At 42.3% G+C, this 22,239-nt stretch overlaps 1 long non-coding RNA gene and 2 pseudogenes across 1 annotated transcript in view; 1 reads left to right on the top strand and 2 right to left on the bottom strand.

Annotated features, from left to right (window-relative positions):
* The first annotated feature begins 691 nt into the window (after nucleotides 1-691).
* LOC149748346 (uncharacterized) overlaps nucleotides 692-22,239 on the top strand; it is a 93,831-nt gene continuing 72,283 nt past the window's right edge. The window contains exon 1 of the long non-coding RNA XR_016394263.1: nucleotides 692-2,631. This is a non-coding gene — a long non-coding RNA (uncharacterized LOC149748346). The remainder of the gene's footprint in view (nucleotides 2,632-22,239) is intronic.
* LOC111176045 (olfactory receptor 2F2-like) lies at nucleotides 3,602-4,746 on the bottom strand (annotated as a pseudogene).
* Nucleotides 10,591-11,476, bottom strand: LOC111182697 (olfactory receptor 2F1-like; annotated as a pseudogene).

The following is a 22,239-nucleotide window of genomic DNA, read 5'->3' as shown; positions in this document are numbered from 1 at the left end:
CTCCTTCGTGCCGTGACTATGCATCTGTACCTGCCCCTCACCATACCCTTTGTGGTTTTTTTGTTTTGTTTTGTTTTTGTTTATGCTTCTTACTTTTATAATAGTGGCTTGTGCCACACAGAGTTTTTTTAATCCAAAACAATTTTAGTAAATGTTGAGATTTTTGTCTCAGAAGGCATTCCTCCCATTGATATCATAAGAAAACTGCCTTTTGGTTTCTTTTAGCACTTTTATGCTATCATTTTTAAAATATTTGACCGCTATGGAATTTACTTTTATATAAATTATCATGTATAGATAAATTTTACTTTTTTTCCCAGATTATTAGCTTGTTTCCCTAACACTATTTATTGATCTTTTTCTTCACTAATTTAAAATGCTACCTTTTATCATTACTCAGTCCCTGTATATGTTGGTTTGTTTCCAGCCTTTCTGTTATGTTTCACTGCCTTGGTGTAGTCGTGTGCCACTACCATGGCATTTTGCCTGTTTGAGGTTTATGATGTTCGAATGACTAGTACTAGTCTTTCTTCATTAATCTTCTTTTTCAGAAATTTCTTGGCTATTATTTTTAAAATAATAGTGTCTGGTCTCAAACAAAAATTTCTTTTTTGTTATGTAAAGTTGATCCTATTCAACATGTAATTTACCGTAAGGAGGCATCCACATCCACAATATTGAGTCTTCTATTCAAGAATATGGTCTGCATTTCCATTTGTTCAAGATTTCTTTTATTACTTTCAGTAGTGTTTTAATTTTTTAAAATATAGATCTTCTGCATTTTTTGTGATGTGAATTCCTAGGTATAGTTAACCCTTTATGCCTTAGTTTCCTGGTATATTAAATTTGGTAATAGTAGCTGTCTTAGAATAATTGGCAAAGATTGAAATGTGTAATATATGTGCATGACATATAAGTAGTACTCACCATAACTTGTTAATAGTATTATAATAATGCATAGTTAATATTATTTATTTTTTTAAATTATTTTCTGTATCTGAATCAGTATGAAGAGAGTAGGGGAACTAGGGGTGTGGCAAGGACTTTTCTAGCCACAGGAAAGGCCAGTTTTTCTTTTTCTTTCTCTGACTCCTGTTTTTTTCAATTTTTTGAATTGCCAAACAGGGCAAATATACTAAGTGTGACTGAGATAAAGGAAAACCACTTGTGGATAAGAAATCACTGAGAAGGAAGTCTGATGCTAAAGAAGGATATTGGAAGTTCACTAGAGGGTGTGGCTGAGAGAATAATTTACTTAAGTAGCATTTTGACATCAGCTGAGGGAAGTGAAAAAAGCTAGGAGTTGTTTTTTGTTTTGTTTTTTCCTTTGAAGAAATAAAGGGGAAAAGGTGAAATTATGATAGGAATAATAAGAGTGTTACTAAACATTATGTAGCTATTATCTTTAAACTAAATTCTATATTGTATTTTGTAAGGTTGCTATGTTACGCTGTTATATTGAAGAAAGTAATGAAAAGACTAAGAAAATGTATTAGAGAAATCAGATTAGATCAATGGGAAACCAGGTTGACTGATGGACACTGGACCACATGCTCTCTTTGGGCAGTATTTTTTAATGGTAAGTCCAATTCTGTACCATCAGGGAAGCTTATCTAAAACCCCCATCTTATCAATCAGTGGCAAATATCACAGCTGTCTAGTAAAGGTTTTATAAAACACATTTTCTAAAATTTAAAAACACATTAATACAAACCAATACATAAATCGGGACGTGTTAACCTTTTGTGGGGGCCACAGATTGTTTGAGAATGTGTTCAGTTAGCAAATATTTTTTGAGTGCTTACATGTAGACAACGCCCTGAGCTGGGGATAAAGTAGTATCACAGAAAACGCTTCTACTGCCATGGAATTTACAGCCTTGTGGGGAGTCAGGAATAAAGTGTCTAGTCATACAAGTGAGCATGTCGTTACAAACTGGGACAAGTGTGAGGACGGGAAAGCATGGAGGCCTATGAGTCTGTGTAACAGGAGGACGAGGCAGAGAGCTGGGGTGGGGGAGGGCCACTAGCAGAAGGACTTCCTCAGGAAGTGATAAAAATTGGATGAGATACCACTTTAGCACACAATTCCAGAGGGGTCATAGACCCCAAACCTGTCAGTGAGCTCCAGGCTAATAAGCCCTGCTCTCCAGTGGTGTTCCTGGTCTCGATTGTGTGAAGCAGAGAATGCTGTAGGGGAGATTTTGTTCTGGGTAGAGGAGATTGGATTTGTGCCTGAGGAGCAGGGAGGTTCTGCAGTCAGGGAACCTCTGTCATGGGAACTCCCAGGTGTGTTCAGATCCATGTTGCGTCACACCTGTTTGCTCCCTGCCTTGTCTCTAAGTGATTGTAAAATGCTCTCCTAATCTCGTTCCCATCTTGGACCCTGAGCTTTGTCTCCTGGGCTTCATGCACTTATTTATTCTCCATTAAAAGTATAAGTTTGAAGGCTTTCCCAGGCTAGTGCCTTGGTGAGACTCAGACTCATTTTGTGAACCTGCATTAGAAAAGCAAACTCTAAATCCCTCTTGACAGGGGTGGGGCCTATCTAACCAGGGTGTTGCTGCTCGAGATGTGACATAAGACAGAAAAACAGGCCCATATCAGAGCTAACACTTAAAGAAAACACCAGGTAAGCTCTGCTTATTTTTGCTTGGTCTTCAGATGTTACTCAGATGGCATGGTTATCTTCTCAGTTAAAAAAAAGGAAAATAGAAGGTGCTTTATCTATAGTTATACCCTCTGTTCAATTCTCAATTTCAAGATCTGATCATTCATTTTTACTTCTAACATTTCCCTGTATTCTAAATAACTTCTGGTCTATATCCACTAGCTTCCCAATTCTTGGTCTTTCAACCTTACCTTAAACTCTGCCTGGTCTATGAAGTTTGCCCTAATTAGAGGAAGTTGAATTATAAATAGTTGATTCACTTACTCCCACTAGTGAAGCATGAAATAGAGAGTTTTTTGGACTAAAAGAAGAAAAAAGTTGTGTCCTATTTATTTTTGTCTCAGTTAGTCTAACAGTCCTGGTGGAGAAGAAGAGGATAACTTCTAGAACATCACATATTAGATGTGCTATTTCCCACATCAGAAACTGTGCTAACTTGTTATTGCCTCTAATGCAAATTCCATGGCCTTGTTTTCAAAGCCCTACTATGCACACCATCCCCACTTTCCAGCCTTACCTCCTCCGCAGGACTCCTCAAAATGAAATCTTTGCTCTAACCAAACCGGTTTGCTCACTCTTTCCCAGACAGACCTTGGTATTTTCTGTCTCCTCACCTGGCTTATGGCATTCCCCCATGAGCCAAGAATAAACCTCTCTCTCTCTATTCCCTCATCTATCCAAGTTCTACCATTTTCTGTAGCCATTTTAATTTTTCCTTCCCCTTCAATTCCTTTGCAAACCACCCAGTTTTTTCCCCTTCATGGGGGAATTTTGTGAATCCCATGGGCTTTTAATTTCTATCTCATATTTGGCAATTAACCAGATGTTGCCTAATTATACTTTTCCATTGCTGGATTATGTTGCAATTTCTTTTTTGGTATTTATCTCTTATCTTTCCAAGTAATCCCCGGGTTATGGGGAAGGACCTCATATTAGACTCGGTGTGTCTCTTGCAGCACCTGGCATGGTGTATTGAACACAGTGGAGCTTGATACAAACGTGTTTACTGATTGATATTTCTTTCCAAGTCCTGCATTTTTTCCAGGGCACCTTGATGCTCTCAGCACTGGGAGGGAGTTATGATGATAACTGTGGTGATGAAAGGAGTCAGGGTGAGCACAGAAGAGAGGTTCATTCAATGTGCCATTTGACTGATTGACTAGATGGTGAAGTTGACATTTAGGACAATGACGAAAGTGGTTGTGGGAATTATTCTGATGTTCACTCAGTCAACAAATATTTAACATTTCTGATTGGTGTAAACTGCTTTTGAATTTCGGTGGAAAAAAACAGAGTTACAAAGAAGATTCCAGAGCTTAAGTCATTATTTGTCGATACCTTCAAAAACAAAGAGTACATCTTTCACACACACATGTACTTGTGTGTATACAGTTGCAGAAACACTTTATCCCTTAGTACAAGCTTCTTTGTTCTCAGGGGAAACCCTCCTATTTCTGTTTCTGAGTTCTTCTGTATTTCTCGGTTTCTACAACTGAATTCCTACCCAGCATTCAGCTCAAGGCACCAGCAACACAACTCCACTAGAGTCCACCAGGACACCCTAGTATGTGTGACATCCACACAGGCAACATGATTCAGCACATGGTGCCCACAGCTGGGCAGGTGCATGGTGATTGCCATCTCCACTACAAAATTAGCCATGCCCACAAGCCAAGAGACCACAATCAGCCTCGGGCTGACTGCTGCCATGTAGTGCAGGGGGTCACCCACCATATAATGGTCATAGGCCATTGCTATCAGCAGCGGGAACTCAGTCCCCTCCAGAGCCAGGGAGAGGAAGAGCTGGGCCCCACATTGAGTAAAGGAGATGGTCTTCGTCTCCAGGAGGAAGCACACCAGCATCTGGGGAGCCCCACAATGGAGAGGCTGCCGAGGAAGAAGTACATGGACGGGTGGAGGCGGGCGTCCAGCTGACCAGGAGGATGATGAGCCCGTTGCCCAGCAGGGTCAGCAGATAGGCGGCCCCAAACAGGACAGAGAGCCCAGCCTGCGTCTACCTGTCCCTGGAGAGGCCCATGAGGACAGACTCACCCAGGTCAGGTTGTCCCTCCTCATGGAGCAGGTGGGTCAGGCTGCAGGCGGAGGTGCTGGGTTAGAGAGGCCAGAATCAGAACTCACAGTCTGGGTTTGAACAAAGGACTTTAAGTAGGACTGCAAGTACTTGTGTTTTTCCTCCGTTAGACTCTGAGTTTCTTGAAGTCAGGGACCTTTTCTGATCTTTCTTTTTATACAGAGATTTCTAACAAATGTTTCACAATAAGAACATTTTGTTGGGTAAATGAATAGAAAGAGTTTAAAGTAGTAGTCTTGAGGATTATTATCTGATCCCAAGATGTAGGACTTGTATTCTGAAACCCCGCCTTGTCCTTATTACTCATGCTGGAGCAGGTGGTTTTCCTGCTTCTCCCATTATCCAGGCTGGGTCAGTGACAGAGCAAAAATCCCTCATTTGGTTCTCAGTGTACTGATTAATCAGGGTTAATCCTAGGATGATAAGATCAAGGCATCATTGTAGAACATTATACCAACTATAATTATGTCCCAGCTTCTGTGATTTTGCTATTTCCTTGGTGAAATGCTGGCGTTTATTTGAGTGCTAAACTAAGTGATTAATGTAAGATGAATGCACACATCACTTACTTGCAATGACGTTTGGAAACTGACGGTGCCCACTGGTGAAGTCAGTAAGGGAGTGCCTCTGAAACCCTTGGAGCTTTGTTATGTGTAAATCCTTCTGTCATAGCAAAGACATGTTTGCCCTTGGAACACCTCCCTATTTACTTTGCTTGTCTTTAGCCTCTATCAAAGGATAAGGATGTCTTTTTTTTAGCAAAAAGGTACTAAGCAATTTTATAGTCTGTATTTCTCTGTTAATAACAAGACCCTCTAGTCCCATTTCAATGTTCACCTCATGTGTCTTTACAACACGTCGGGAGAAGGTAGTGCTGTTGGCTAGTATGAGAGTAAGTAGAGACCACAGAGAAACATAGAAGAGTCTGACTGCTGGGAAAGCCCTTTTGGATGTCCATTTGGGAAAGTTTGAGAGGGAAGGAAAAAACTCCATGTTAAAGGGTTTGCCTATGAAAATCCCACAGGACCCAAGGTGGAAACCAGAGCAGTGCTTTCCACATTGGCTACACATTAGAATTGCCTGGGGTGCTTTGAAAACTCCAGAAGCCCAGACCACACTCCAGAGTAATTAAATCAGAACCTCAGGAGGGTGAAACCCAGACATTAGTATGTTAGTAACTTTTTAATATTTCCTGGTAACTAAAATGTAAAACTTTAATTACAAGTTTGAGAATCACTGCTTTAGAGGGAACTTTTAACCTTATTTTTGAAAACTTAAGACGTAGTATTTTTGAGAGAGGAATATGTTTAGAGATAAAACCAGTAGAGCTTTTGAGGAGGAAAAATCTTTGACCTAAACTTCTCATTCTTTGTTTGAAAAAGTTGAGGCCAAATCCCACTGAATAGTGAAAAAGTGATCCTGAATTTCTTGCCGTTTGTGTGCTGAGTCTCCCCTTAGCTTTAGCCTTCTGAGGTCTGGTCCAAAACAAATGTTTTAGAATGTCTTAGATCCAGGGAAGAACTAGTTAGTATCAACTGAGACAATGTGTGAGAAAGCCCTTCATAACTTCAGAGCATTATCTAAATAAAAAGGATTTGTATTAAAGATATGAGAGATGGGTCACAGAATCCAATGAAATGGAAATGAAAACAATTCACCCCAAGTCTTTCTAACAGGGTTTGAATGGGACTGTGGTTGGATGGGGGTGAAGAGGGCAGAGCAGCTGGATGCTATCCTCCGTCTTTCCTACTAGCTAGTTGGAACTTACAACTTTCTTCTTTCAGTCCTTTTGTGGCCGGAACGTGTCACTGTAGAAAATGCCCAGAATAGAAACTGGCTTTGGCACAACACCCAGCTGAGTTTCTGAACCCTGCACCTGGGATGGGAGCCCGTGGCTTTCCACAGAGCCTATTTCTTTTGTCAGTGCAATAAGTAACCAAGCTTTAGTCCCCGAATGTGGCTCATGAGTGCCAAAAACAGCAACTGAAATTCTCACCACTGAAGAGAATAAAATGCAAAGTGAGAGTCACAGAAAAGAATGTAGGCTGGAAGGAAATTCTGGGATCACCATTTCAACCTCATCGTTTTACAAATGAGGAAACTGAGACTCAGAAAGCAGAAGTGGTTTGCTCAAGATCATTCTGCCGGTTGGAAGCAAAGCTGGAACTGAACCTGAAATCTGAGGACCACAGTCCCCATCCTCTTCTTGCTACATCACATTATGTTACCACTTGGAGCATGCAGAGTGTATCACAGCTGCTAGTGGGGAGCCGCAGTTCCCACAGAATGAAATGTAGCACAGGTTTGATTTATGGGGGGAGGGGAACGTCAGAAAAGGTGTGGTGTTTGGATGCCGCTCCTGGGGAGCCAGGTGGAAACTTTGAACTGCCACAATGTAACGCAGGGAAACAGGCTGAAGAGTAGTTTGGACAGATCAGTGGACTGGTGGTCCAGTTCGTCAAGTACCAGCTGACCTCTTTCCATTTTATCTGTAAAAGGGAAACATCCACCCCATAGTGTAATGGGGGGATAGAGCCCACATACCTTGACTCTTAACTTATTCTGAAGCCAGGAGGTGGAACTGGAAACCCCCCTCCACTAAGCCCAGCTCTTTCACTCCTCTTTTCTGATTTCTAGCAAACAAACTGCTTGAAGGGTAGAGAGGGTATTTTTTCTTTTTATTGTGCCTTTTCTAGTTCTAACAGAGACTGGCATATAGAGCCGGTGGACTGAATGAATGAGTGAACATCATATCGAGGAGGGTTTCTTTAAAATTCATCCTCTCATCTAGGACCTCAGTGTAGAACCTTGTTACTGATGTTTTCAGAGTCTGCTCTGTGATACCGGCTCAAGAATGACTCTAAACGGAAGGGTCTTTTGAGGGACCAAACAGTTGTTTCCTCCTGATTAGTAAGTGCCCTTTAAATACATTGAGCCTCTCTTTAAAGAGGCAAGGGCCAAGAAAAATTTCTAAATTCTAAAACTCAAACAATGGGATAAGTAGGAAAATATTTTGGACATTTCCCCCCTCTTTTCTAACCTACAACCTAATGAACTGATGCCTTCTTTGGATAAACTAGATGTATGCACTACTGCTGCAGACAATACAATCTAAATTTTATTTTATATATAAAAGATATGCTTTAATTATTAGGATTAGAAGGTGTCAATAGATTATTGTCCCAACTACGTCATAATTTAATGAAGGATTATAGCTCAACAAGTATAGAACGAACATCAGTTGACTCCTTCCAACTTTTAACTGGTTTTATCCAACCTCATAGACAAAGTTTGTTCATTCAGCTACTTGGTGAGCATTTCTGTAGCCAGGTTATGTTAGAAGGTGTACTAGAATACCACACTCCTCAAAGCTGGATGTTCCATAGACATGTGATGAGGGTAAAGGAAAATACATCAAAGTATAAGCACTGTGGGTTTTTTCTCACTCACTGACGAGGAAGAACTCCTGAGGCTTCTTTGCTGTAGAAATCACAGACACTGGGTAAAGGGCGGGCAAATGCCTAAGTGTGGAGGCTTTGGTTGGGGGAGAGAACTTTGAGAAGGAATAGAGAAAGGAAAAGGTAATCTGTTGATTTGAGGGGAGAAATTGATAGAAGTCTAAAAATGAGAAGAGTTAAAATATGTTTCTCAGGAGATGGAGCTGAGTGCCTCAGATGGGAGCTGGAGCAGTAGGGGAAAGGACCAGGGAGGGGATTAAGAGGAGGATGGAGGCTGGTGGTCATGGTCCTAGGGGGAGAGGGAGGCAGGAAGGGGCTGAGGGAGTGAGTGAAAGGGAGGGAAGGGAAAAGGAGGTCTTCAATAAAATTAAAAACAAAAGTTTTGCTGGACATGTCTCCAAAGAAGATATACAAATGGCCAACACACCCATGAAAAGATGCTCAGCATCATTAGTCATTAGGGACGTGCAAATTAAAAACACAATAACATATCACTTCATACCCACTGGGATGGCTACAATCAAAGGATCAGAACGTAAGTGTGGTCGAGGAAGTAGAGAAATTGGAACCCTCATTCATTGCTAGTGGGAATGTAAAACAGTTCAGCCATGGTGGAGAACAATTTGGCATTTCCTTAAAAAGTTAAATATAGAGTTACCGTATGACCCAGCAGTTCCACCCCAGGGTATGTACCCAAAAGAATTAAAGACAGGTTTTCAAACAAAACCTTGTACATGAAAGTTTATAGCAGTACTATTCACAATAGCCCAAAGTTGGAAGCAACCCAAATGTCCATCACCTGATGAATGGATCAACAAAATGTGCTTATTTCCCTACAAGGGAACATTATTCAGCCATAAAAAGGAATGAAGCCCTGCTACATGCAACAATATGGATAGACCTCAAAAACATTATGCTAAATGAAAGAAGCCAGACACAAAAGATCACATATCGTACGATTCCATTTATATGAAGTACCCAGAACAGGCAAATCCATAAAGACAGGATTCAGACTAGTGTCTGTAAGGGCCTGGGAGGGGGGATGAACGGGGAGTGAGTGCTTAAAGGGTATGAGGTGCGCTCGGGGGGTGATGAAAATGTTATGGAACTAGATAGCATGAGGTTCTGCAACATTGTGAATATACTAAGTGCCACTGAATTGCACATTGTAAATGTTTAAAACCGTGAATTGTATGTGATGTGAATTTTACCTCAATTTTAAAAAAAAGTTTTGCTAGTAGTTTTCAAAGATACTTCATTTTCTCCTCCTCAACCTTTTGACATTTTCTCAACAGACTAAGTTTGAATTGTTCTCAATTTATATTTTGTATATTTGCTTGTGGGTAAGACAAACCAGAAATCTGTTAATATTTAGGTAAGAGATGCTTCATTCTGATTTTTAAAAGTTGTTTTAAACATTTTTCTGGATAAAATATTATTGCCTCACTTTATTCTCACTTTACATTCTAGGAAGTTTAGAGTTCAATCATTAACTGTGGGTTAGAAGAGTAGAGTGAAATGATCACTAACAGGGAGTTGTAATTCTTTCTTTTTTAAGTAGCTTGGCTTATCTCTAATGGTACATGGCACAATTCTTAGTCAAGCATGTGTTCTGAATACATCCTTCAGTTTTCATAAGGGCATGTCCTTAGACCTGATTATGTAGAAAGATACTTGTTTGAGGTTATGAACATTCACTTTTTGGCCAGCCACTTGCCACCCACTGCAAGTCTGAAGGGGAAGTGAGCAGAGTGATATCCACGTGATTCACACTGTGTCCAGTCCTGCTCGTCAAGGATGTGGGGCTTATCACTATGACTTTGGCTCCAAGTCCCCATGTGAATACCCCAGCCTCCTGAGTTGAGCTGGACCACGTGTGATCACATGATGACGTTTGTACCTCTGGCCTAAGACCTGTTTGATCCCATGGGCACGGTGAATCTTGTAACTTAGAGCTTGTCCCCTCTTTTTTTCACTGATTTCAGAAAAGCTTAGACATATGGTTGTAGCATTTAGGAAATAGACTTTCTTAGCATAAATTTTGTGTACTGCTCAAGCTTCTGATTTAGTCTTCCTTTCTAATTCATATGTGCCAGTATATCTTTCTTTTTTCATTTAATTTTCTGTAGGCTGTATGTATTTCTAAGTTGTTGTAATTCACCTTTTTTAGACTAAGTCAGGAACCAGAAATAGTGCCCAGAGATAAAATTCCACTTCTCTATTATTTCAAAAGATAGTATGGATTGTGGCCTCTCTCACCTGCTTCCTTACACACACGTGCACACACATGCACGTGCACACAGCAGGCGGAGGGCACGCTCCAGTGCCCACCATCTTCAGAGTGAGGCCCTCTTATGACAAGGTCACATTCTAATGCTTTGATTCAGAGCGCCTCATCAGAGCCTGACTCAGAGCAGCCTTCATCTCCTTGCTCCTCAGACTGTAGATGAGCGGATTCAACATGGGGGTAAAAGGGCACAACCACCTTGTCCTGCTTGCCTCAGGCCGTGGAGCCAGGCTGCATGTAGGTAACCAGGGCCGGCCTGTAAGGCATGGAGACCACAGTGAAGTGGGAGGCGCAGGTCCCAAACGCTTTGCGGTGGCCCCCGCTGGAGCGGATCCGCAGGATGGTGGCCACAATGTGGGCGTAGGACAGTGCGACCAGGCAGCAGGGCACCAGCAGCACTGGAGGCCACTGTGACCGCCTGGTTGAGGGTGATGTCCACGCAGGCCAGCCTGAGGAGTGCCAGTGTCTCACAAGCCACATGGTTCAGCACCTGGTGCCCACAGGTGGGCAGATGCACTGTGACCACAGTCTCCACTGAAGCATTAGCCAGACTCACGAGCCAGGAGACCACTGCCAGCCCTGCACAGAGCCTTGGCCGCATCACTGCCACGTAGAGCAGGGGGTCGCAGATGGCCACATAGCGATCATAGGCCATTGCTGCCAGCAGCAGGAACTCAGGGCCAGGGAGAAGAAGAGCTGGGTTCCACACTGGGTGAAGGAGATGGTCTTCGTCTCCGGGAGGAAGCGCACCAGCATCTGGGGAGCCCCACAATGGAGAGGTTGCCGAGGAAGAAGTACATGGACGGGTGGAGGCGGGCGTCCAGCTGACCAGGAGGATGATGAGCCCGTTGCCCAGCAGGGTCAGCAGATAGGCGGCCCCAAACAGGACAGAGAGCCCAGCCTGCGTCTACCTGTCCCTGGAGAGGCCCATGAGGACAGACTCACCCAGGTCAGGCTGTCCCTCCTCATGGAGCAGGTGGGTCAGGCTGTCAGGGGAGGAGCAGAGGCAGGGAGGGGCAAGTAAAGGTCTCACTCCAGGAGTCTGGGAGTAAGTCGTGGGCCAGGACTGGAGCACCTCCCGTCAGGTTCCTTAACCTAGGTGCTTAGGAGAGAATGCAGTGAAGATGGTGGGGAAAAGGACATTTGAGTTCTCACACTAGACTCAAGGATGAAGTCCCTGTTTTGGTCGTCCTTTTACATCTAGGATCCAGCAGTTACAGTTATATAGGATATAAGCTATTGGTATAGAAGGAAAGATAGAGGGAAAAAGTGGCGGAGAGAAGGGAGAAAGAATGATAGGAAAGAAAAAAGGAAGGTAAAAGAGAAAGGAAAACTAAGGAAGGAAGGTAGGAAAACAGGAAAAGGAGGGAAGTGAAGTAGAAGACAGGGAAGAAAGGAAGGAGTCTCCACTGTGGGGTGGCTGTGGGAAAAGTATTACAAGCAGATACTTGAGACCAAGAGGAGCGCCTAGGGGTCCATCCCTAAAAGACTGAATTCATTTGCTCTGTATGTTTCTTCTGGGGTCCAAGTCTGGGTCACTGCCTAGAAAGGAGTCCTCTCACATCATTCTCGTGCCCATCAGTCTGGACGAAGTTTAAATACTTCAAATCAGTATAGGTTAAGCCCCTGCTGTGTGCCAGGGACTGTGCTAGACATCAGACACCTGTCTGTGGACCAGAAATGCAGAAGCATGAGTCTCGCTCCTTGGTTCTTATAATTTAATCGGGGACATAGAGATTAAATTAATGATTACAAAAATTAATTAAGTATAATTGTGCTAAGTGCTCTGAAGGAGAAGAACAAGGTTACTAGTTGGTTAATTAAATTTGCAGTTGTAATTAAATTATGACTGCAGTTATGCCTTATTTCTCAATAATATGCAATTTATGTAGTAAGTTGCAGGCATTTATTTAGATGTTTAAATAAATGATAAAAAAATAATATAATGAGAGCATCTGGAAACCAATGATACTTAATATGTCACTACTGAGTATGAAGTGACTGACATCCACTGATTCTTTTCAGGGGGAGTGAATTCTTTCTTAGCTAAGTTTGCCCTGGGTCATTTTCCTTCCAACATGTTGACCAGTCTTCTATAAACATAGAATTAAATGCCATCAGTTTTTCTTAATAGAAATGTAATATCAAGTTATATTTCCTGCTCTTAAAATATGAATAATTAGTACATTAATTAACTCAGTTATTTAAAAATATTTATTGAGCATATGAGGTACTATGCTTTCAACCAACCTCTAGGAAATACTGCCTTTCAGTGTTAGGAATTTGTTTTAGAAAATCAGCAGTGCCACAAAATCAAATAAGAAATTTAAAAAAAATTGGGTCTTGGTAAAATCTATGAGAATCAAATGAGACAGCGTAACAAAGGACAAAAGCAATATATCAGTGTTAAGAAAACCAGAGTGGAGCCACATAATCAAATGCAACAGAATTGAAAAGCATAATCCAATTCAGATTCTCTCTAGCTGGGAAGGGGGTCTGGGTGCTGATTGGTGGAGGGAGAGAGCAGAGAACCTGGATGGATCAGGCATCTCTTGCCTTCCACTCAGCCCTGGTCCTGCAGTGGCCAGCAGGTGTCACTGTAGAAACTGCTAAGAATAGAAACTGGCTTTAGATTCTCAGGATTGGAGACAAGGTTCTGGGGCCTGAGTGCAGTAGTTGGTGGTTGGGATTCTGAGCGCTGCCCCAGGAAGCCTGTGGCTACCCACAGAACCTCGTCCTTCTAACAGCAGAGAAAGCAATTCAGCTCTGATCTACTACAATCCGGAGGCTGCGACAGCATCCAGAATCCTCACCTTTAGAGCTGCTGTCATGAATCCAGATTCCCTTCAGAAGGGCCCTGTTACTATATAAGAAAATTTTAAAAAATGTTAGACATGAAAGGAATCATAGAGATCATGTATTTTATCCATTTAATTCTACAGACAGGAAAACCAAGGAACAGGGGTAAGGTGATTGGCCCAGGTGTCAGATCTGCCTGGGACACAACCTGGAACCAGGTTTAAGGCTGTGCTGCACATTCTCAGTTCTCACTGAACCTGTTTTTGAGGGACGGGAAGGGGTTCTAAAAGGATATGGTCTAGGAAGGGAGGCACCTAAAGAATCTTAGATTGGAGGCCCAGGACGCCTATCTTGCCATGCAGAGAAATGCTGTGTGGTGAGTGGGAAAATCTTTGAATGAGAAGTCAAGGGACCTAAGTTCTTGTCTGCCTCTTCCATTAGCCTGCTATGTGCCCTGGGCAAGTTACTTGTCCTCTCTGAGCCTCAGTTTCTCCATTTGAAATGTGGGAATAATAATAATGCCTAGCTCACAATATTTTGAGTAAGATCAGATGAAGAAATGAATATGGATGGGCTTTGTAAAGTACTAAGTAAACACAAGTGGCTATTATTATACTCAACGGGTGAGGTCAATTTGCGTGGTCATAGGGTGACAAGAAACAATATGAATTTGTGCTGTAAAGGCCAGAAATTTAACAGAATGTGAGCCGTAAAGCCCCTCTGCAATACATCTTATTGCCTAAATCACTTAATTAAAAAGACCCTGTTACTCAATACTATAACCTATATGGGAAAAGAATCTGAAAAAGAATAGGTATATGTCTATGTCTAACTAAATCACTTTGCTATACACCTGAAACTAACACAACGTTGTAAATCAACTATACTCCAATATAAAATAAAAATTAAAAAATAAAGAAAGAAATAAAAAGACCCTGTTTAAATAAAGTGAAGAATAAGGTAGAGTCTGTTTATACCAGGTGGGTAGTACCATCCTCTACACACAATATAAATGCAATATATTTTTCTCCAATAAAAATTTGATGCTGTTTTTAGACGATAAAAACATTGATTTTTATTAATAGATGGGCTTGTTCTCAGTTTTGGGGGATAATTAGAGAACTTCTTTCCATTTAGCTTGACTTAGTAAACATTCACTGAGCACTGAGTAGAACCTGGTCCAGTGGCAAGTGCTGGGGTGAGAAGGATCAATACAGTCTGGTCTCCATCTCTAGCAACTCAGCCTGGCAGGAGGATGGAGAGGATGAGTTATCATGATCTTATCAGAGTTTTCAGAGGAAGCTTGAGTATCAAGTCTGGTAACAGGAGACATAGAGTCGGACTGTGTAAATAGCCGGGAAGATATGTAGAAGTACTAAAGTAGAAGCAAAGAAACAAGTGCATTTACGTCTTGTAAAAGTAGATGTGGTTTACAGTGTATGTAGATTGGTGGTAAGGAGGCATGGTTTTCAACCTGTATCAATAAACCATCTAGGTATGGTTGTAGGTCACTACCTTTCTGAGCCATAGTTTCTTCATCTGCAGAACGAATAAGTTGGGTAAACACTAAGATTTCTATCAGCTCTAAAGATCTGCAGTAAGTGAATATACATAAGCTGTAGTTTAAAGCAGTATAAAAAGAGGGAAAAAAATCTTTGGTCTTTGATTACTCTAAGTATGCATAGCTAGTGGGGCTGTAGGAAATAAGATATGGGTTTCCGGGGTTGGGGATCAAAGCATTCATATCACACATAACTGTTTGGGGAAGTGCCAATGAGTGAGACCATGTTGGCTTGAAAACCAGAGGCTAAGGAAATAGGGATGGCACCATACAAATAGAAATGGGAAAACTACTTGGGTCAAGGCTGAAAGACCTGTAGGCTTTTGACACATGAAATTCTTTCCAAAATTGGACCCAGATATTTCTTACATAGTGTGGTAATCGATAACAACACTAGATCAGGGACCAAACCTGAGAAAAGGAGGGGTCCATGTCTATCTTCTGTTCTTATACCAATCCCACCTTCTCCATTCCTCTTTTTATCTCCAGTATAATGCAAATGCCTCGAAGCTAAGAAAAGAGACTTATCTCTTTTGATCGCCACTCTTCAGCTCTTTGAATGTATGTCTGTATATACTAAGCACTTCAGTTTATACTGTTGATTGGATGACTGACCAAGACCGAGGACTTGATTGAGTGGAAGAATCAAAGCGCCTCCAACTACAACCAGTGAGAAAAACCAAGTAGAGGATCCTAGGACAGTCCTGGCTGCTCCAGGGGTTTGGGCTCTGTTGTCTCACCCTCCTCCTGTTGTTCCCTGTGGGGAGGACTCACCGAGGCTGAGTCCTCACCTTATGCACAGAACTAACTCACTTTGGATGGGGAGGCAGCACATCTTTCAGGAAGTCCTTGAAGCAGTGGTCCATCCTCTTCTTGGGGGTGGAGGTTTACTTTGTCAGTCTTAGCTGATAACTTTCCAGAACCTAAGAATCCCCAGAGGGCAATTACTTGCTCTTGCTGTGTTTCTTTACTCATTCTCCCCCCAAGCTGCTTCTTAGCAACCACAGCTCCCTACTCTTCTAAGTTCCCAATGGGATAAACATTTTGAAAATGTTTTATCTCAACTTTTAATTGTCTTTCTAGTTCTCAGAGCCCTTCCCTGACTTTTTTTGAGTCTTTCACTGCTTTTCAAGGCTATGGCATTATTGGAGACTTTTGACAGGAGTCAGGAGACAAGAATATTTACACCTCTGACCTGATGGGAAGGGACTGAGATTAATTGGGAAGGAGAAGTGGAACTAAAATCCAAGTTTGACCTCCTTTCTAAGAGAAGATGAATGCGTCTTCTCCCTTCCTTCCACATATCTAGTTTTGGCGACCAGGGAGTGGGGAGTAGAGTAGAAATTGCCAAGTAGAACCATCATGTTCATGTCCCAGAAGTCATTGAGAAGTCCCAGGTTCACAGTCATTAAAATATTCCCACAGGCTCCTTGGTGGTCTCCAATATCACATAGCTGTTGAGTTGTGTATTCTCACACTATCAGGAGTTCTTCAGGCTTTCCCTAAGCTTGATCTCCCAGTTCTTGATCATATTGCATGAAAGTTTTAATCTCTTCACTGGAATTACTAGAAGGAGCAGAGAAAACAGTGGGTTGGGATTCGATTTTGTTCCTATTTACTTATCCGTTTCTGTAATAATAGAACACGGTCTTTGGTAAGATGGAAACAGATATATTGTTAGCAAGTAACCCATTAGAGTTTTTCTGTAATAATTGGTCAGTATTAGCAAGATAAAATTTAATTTTCTTGAAGATTTGCCACTTTAATGACAATGGACTGGGGAACGGTAATTTCACTGCATGCTCTTCCCTTTGTGCAGGACCTGTAATCTCAGGTTCACCTCTGTTCCTTCCACCATCCAGCTATGCTCAGGACCCAAAGGACCTGAAGCTCTCCCAACGTCAAGCATTGAAAACTGATGGGGCCCTTTGACAGAGTTGGAGCCAAAAGTTGAGGGGAGGGCAGAAGTAAAAAGAAGTCTGAGGGTACCGTGAGGGAGAAGAGAGAGAGAGATTGATACCTGAGAGGTGGGACTCCGGAAGTACATCAAAGATAGATTTAGTATAAATTAATATAGGTGACTCAAGTGTAAAATAACTGCCGGGTACCATCTTCCAGACAACATAGTGTGTGGTCTTCTAATAAAAATATTTCCTTGCTGTTAAAACAAAAATTCATCTTTCCTACTTTTCCAAGCACTAAGGTTACAGATAATATGTAACTGGGTGAAAACAATAGGTTAGAAAATAGTAGGTTCAGAACAATCGTAAATTGAAAAGAATATATACATACAGTTAGATATGCATAAAGGCAGAAACACAAAGAAAGAACTGAAAGGATAATCATAAAATGTCAATAGATTATCTCTGGTAGTAAGTTTGTAGGTATTTTTATTTTCTTCTTTTTGAAAAATGTCTATAATAAACATTTTTCTAATATGAGCCCAAATTAAAATTTAAAAATTATTATTGATATAGATATGTCACATTGAGATAGGGATGCTGGGAAATCAACGTGCTGGCTTAATGTCCCACACTACTGAATGGTCTTTGGAAAACATGGGTGAGTGTTATGGGGTGGAGGGAAGGTATAATTAAAATCCTGCCTCAGCAAAGTAGGTATGACTACAGGTTTAAAATCATTTATACCATGAAAGGTGAATCTGTAAATATTCTATGGTGGCAAACACTCTGGACTAGGGCCAAGATAATTGGCGTTTGCCGGGGCTTTGGTGTAAATAGCTCTTTGCCTTTGGGCATGCTGTTTAATCTCCTTGGGCCTCAGTTTCCACACTTGTGAAACAGAGATTCAGTGAGACTGTAAGGATCCTGCAGCTCTGGAAGTCTATGTTTTCCATTGTGGACATTGCTATATTTTCCTAGATACTGACATCTGAGACAGGAGTTAGACCATCGTGGAATCCAAAGAGTGGTCTTGAGGACATAGGGGTAATTATCTCCTTTGAGCCTGATTCACATGAGGAGGGAGTTTCATTGACAGAACCAATATTTTATGTACTATTTGGATCCCTAGCCCTTGGAGATAATTCACTTCCTGCAGTGTCTGTGCAGCCCCAGGCCTGCTGCTTCCCTGGGTCTTTCCCTTCATTCCTTTGAAATTGCCCCACAACTACTGCTTCCCCACCCCTTACTTCTCCCCACTGATATCTCCTTGCCACAAGACTTTCCTGTTACTAGAAATAGTTTAGTTCACTCCCAGTGAACTACTTTATCGGGTTCTCAGTTATGCACCTACCTCCCCTTTTAGTTCTTTCTACTTTTTTTTTTTTTTTCTTAACCAGGGATAGCTTTCCCACATGAAATGTCAAGAGGCAGCTTCTAGGAAGCAGGTTACCTGGGCTGATGATCTCTATACTTGACAGCTGATTCAATAGCTTTGGCTACAACTCATCACAAATTATCTCTGTCATGAGAGGGCCTGAATACTTCTCTGATTCCTACCTCTATCACAACTAGGGAAATGTAAAATGATTTCTGTGATTTGGTCTTCTCTTTGTGCATAAGCAACTATGTGACTTGAGGGAAACCACTTAGGTGGTGCTGGTGGGAATGAGAAAGAAAGACTTGGCAACTAATACTTAACGAGTACTGAATGCTTTATAAGAATCAACTCCTTGAAATTTTATGTAATTTCCTTATTTTATATTAACATTGGACAGGTTCAGTACAGCTCATTTCTAGAAAAGAAGTCTTTCCTTAATAGATTACTAGCACACACAAGGAGCTCAGAGCTACCTTTACTTCAAGATCAACTTGCCTATGTGATGGTGAAACAACTTTAAATACTCTTCATGGATGTTATACGAAAATGTAGCTTATTTGTTTTCTATAGTGATCTTATCATCCCAAGTTTACATTCTGATGCTTGGTATGGAAAGAGGAAAAAAGCAAACAATATAATACTGCCAATTAAAAATATCTTAGTTTCCTACAGTATAAACAGTATCTTTTGACTAAAAGTAATCCTTCCAGGTAAATAGTTAATTAATTCAAAGTTCAGCCTTTGATCAGAATGGTTTCTTTCTTTCTTTTCTCATTGGTGGATTCTGGGTATAAGAGAAAACTGCTACTATGGGATAACGTGGAACTTGGGATGAGGGTGTAGAATCACTCTTGTTTCATGCTGGTCCTGGTGCTGGTGTCTGCAGTTGGGCAATCACTCTTACCTGCCTGTGTACACATGGCAGGTTTCTGCTGAGACGTGGTCAATCTCGATCTAGCCCATGGCATCCAGTATTGAAGTCTGTGGCTGAGGGACACATGGGCAGTTTGTTGTCTTGGCTTTGTCAGGGTTCAGTGGCAATCCTTTCGTTGAAATGGTTCTGCTTCGGGGTTTCTGATGTGATTCTGACCCCTGTTTTCCACACACACACCACCTCCAAGAACTGATCATGATTCCTTTTGGGGGAAGTCCACCTTGTAGTCCTTTTTCTCCACCAAGTTGATCCTACCCTGGCAGGTTCTCTGGTGGAACTTTCAGCTGCCTTCTGTACCTCGCATTTGAAACATGTAGGAGCTTGAGGCATCCATCCCATGTTCTAGGAGCCAGGAACATGTCTCAGACCTATTTGGTGCCCTCTTCCACTGCTGTGCTCTGGCCCCCTGAGCTACAGTCTCCCTTGAGGTCTCCAAGTGGGGATCAGGTAAACGTTTCTACCTTTGACGATCTCCTCCCCCTATCGCTTGTCTATCCTTTAATCTCTGTGCTCCATATGTATCCCAACTCTGATCTAGCAATCAGCAGTCACTCTGTTCCATTCCATTCTTCCATGGATGCCATTGCCTGGGGGCGCTGTGGAACCATGTGGGTAGAGGAGGGATTGAAGGACTATACCTGGGCAACTCTGACTATGGGATCAGGCAGCTACACGACAATCAGATCGTCATCACTAAGCATAAGACGTGAAATATTTTGCTAAAAGAGCCTGTTTGGTTCTTTGTGAGAGTCACTTCCAAGTTCCCCAGCTTGGTATGGGCTCGACCCTAAAGGGGGACTTGGGTATGTGCCATGTCCTGGGGAGTGAGGAGAGGATAACAGTGTTCTGTCAAATTCGTAACAACTCTGTGAGGTAGGCACAGACTTGGCCAGAGCTAGACGATTGGTAAAGAACCAGCTGAGATGAAAATCATTATATGACCGGTTTCAAATCTTAGACTCTTTTTTAAAAAACATTTTTTTCTTTTAGGCCGCGCCACATGGCATGCGGGAGCTTAGTTCCCCAACCAGGGATCGAACCTGTGCCCCATGCAGTGGAAGCGCGGGATCCTAACCACTGGACCGCCAGGGAATTCCCGTGAAATTTTAGACTCTTTTCACTAGACCATGCTGCCGCCACCATTATTCTTTTCTTTCTGAAATAAAAGGGTTGCAAATGGAAGAGTGTAGAAGTCTCTTCATGCCCTGATGTTCTGAACTTCACTACATAGAGGTCAGCAGAAGGAGAAGCGGTTGGGATCTTTTCCGTGCCCCAGTTAAGCAAAACCATGCCTCTCACCCAAAAGGAGCAGGGAAAAGTTCTGGCCGGGTGTTTCCTGCTACTCTTAGATACAACTGTCTTCTGGCCTTTAGACAAGGAAGCTGACTTGCTTTTTGCTCTGGAGTCTTCCTACCACCTCCAGGTCTCTACATTTGCCTCAAGCTTGCCCTAACAAAATTGGCTATTTTTAGTACTGAAATGGGACTGTTTGGGGAACTGAAAGTGACTGTAAACCTTTATATTTTCTATGGGAACCAGGACATTATGCTACATGCTATGGATTTAGTCCAAGCATACCCCACAGTTCGTTTTGTTTTAATACATTTATTTATTTATTTATAGATTTACTTATTTTTGGCTGCATTGGGTCTTCATTGCTGCGCATGGGCTTTCTCTAGTTACGGTGAGCGGGGGCTACTCTTCGTTGCGGTGCATGGGCTTCTCATTGCAGTGGCTTCTCTTGTTGCAGAGCACGGGCTCTAGGCGCACGGGCTTCAGTACTTGTGCCACGCAGGCTCAGTAGTTGTGGCTCGCAGGCTCTAGAGCGCAGGCTCAGTAGTTGTGGCACACGGGCTTAGTTGCTCCGCGGCATGTGGGATCTTCCCGGACCGGGGCTCGAACCCGTGTCCCCTGTATTGGCAGGCGGATTCTTAACCACTGCGCCGCCAGGGAAGCCCCACAGTTCGGTTTTGAAGGTGTGGGGGTGAGCAGGAATAAAGTTATTTTCTGCTTATACCCTGAGAATTCAGGATGTTCAGTGAGCCAGTTCCTCTTAGTTCCCAGAACACAATAGATCTGAGATCTGGTGGTCTGGAGCCTGGGAATCTCATCCTGGCTCTGACCTTTTCCCAAGACTTTGAAGCCTTTTAAAAGTCTCAGATGGATTCTGTGTAGCAGAGGTGGTTTTATCTACTTAGCAGATCATGATGTTGCTGGAAGAAGCAAAGCCTGGTGGTGAAGAGTATAGGCGCCTAACCCTGATTGCCAGCGTCAGAATCTTGGCTCCCTACCCTGTGCATTTATGACATTGGACGGGTTAAAGTCTCTTTTGCCTCAGTTTCTTCAAATGTAAAATGGAGAGAATGATAATATCTGTCTCATGTGGCTCTTGTGAGGATTAAATGAGAGAATCCATGCAAAGACCTTAGCACAGTGTCTAGTCTTATGATGAACCCTTAACCAACGTTAGATATTTTTATGTTTAAAATGCTTTCAACACTTTAGAAGAAAGGTGCTAGTCAAACCTATGCTACAAATAGAAACTATTCCCCCCCCCCGCCCCCCATACATTTACTTCCATCCTGCTGAGGCTTGTAAACTCAACATTTTCTTTTCTCTTTTGCAAAATACAAGCTGTTCCAACAGTTCTTTGCATCAGATCCAGAGTGTTTTATGCCGTCCTTGGGATTTTGTGAGAGATGTTTTGGAAGTACCTTTTAAGAAACTACACTGGTTGGAACTGATGCTCAAGCTTTGCTATAAGTGTAGAAAACTTCCGAGCTCCTGTCCTGTGGAGCTGGAGGCGATCCAAAGGAGAGGATAGATTCCAGCCCAAGAAGCCTTCTTCTGACCAAGAGGGGCGGGCACGGGGAAAATGAAGCCTGAAGGGAGGTCAAAGAGGAAAGTGAGTGTAGGGGCTGGGAATGATTATCCAAGAGCAGATATGGGTCCAGAAGCTATTCACAGAGGTGACAAGAGCCCTTTCCGTCTTGCCTCTGTTCAGGTTTAATCGTGAACTTACTGCCAGTGTCCTGAAGAAAGGGTGAGAGAGTGAGGAGTGCTGCCCCAGAAACTGCCTTACAGACTTCCATCCTCTCCTATCTCCAGGCCCAGTGCGAAAAAGATTCAAAGAAATTCCTTTGGCTCCCAGAAGAA

This window comes from Delphinapterus leucas, chromosome 9 (genome assembly GCF_059928025.1).
Source record: "Delphinapterus leucas isolate spDelLeu-1000000601 "Yukka" chromosome 9, BTC_Dleu_Yukka2, whole genome shotgun sequence".
Classification (NCBI taxonomy): Eukaryota; Metazoa; Chordata; class Mammalia; order Artiodactyla; family Monodontidae; genus Delphinapterus; species Delphinapterus leucas.
The sequence above is the reverse complement of the archived record's forward strand: the minus strand, read 5'-3'. Positions and strand labels throughout refer to the sequence as shown.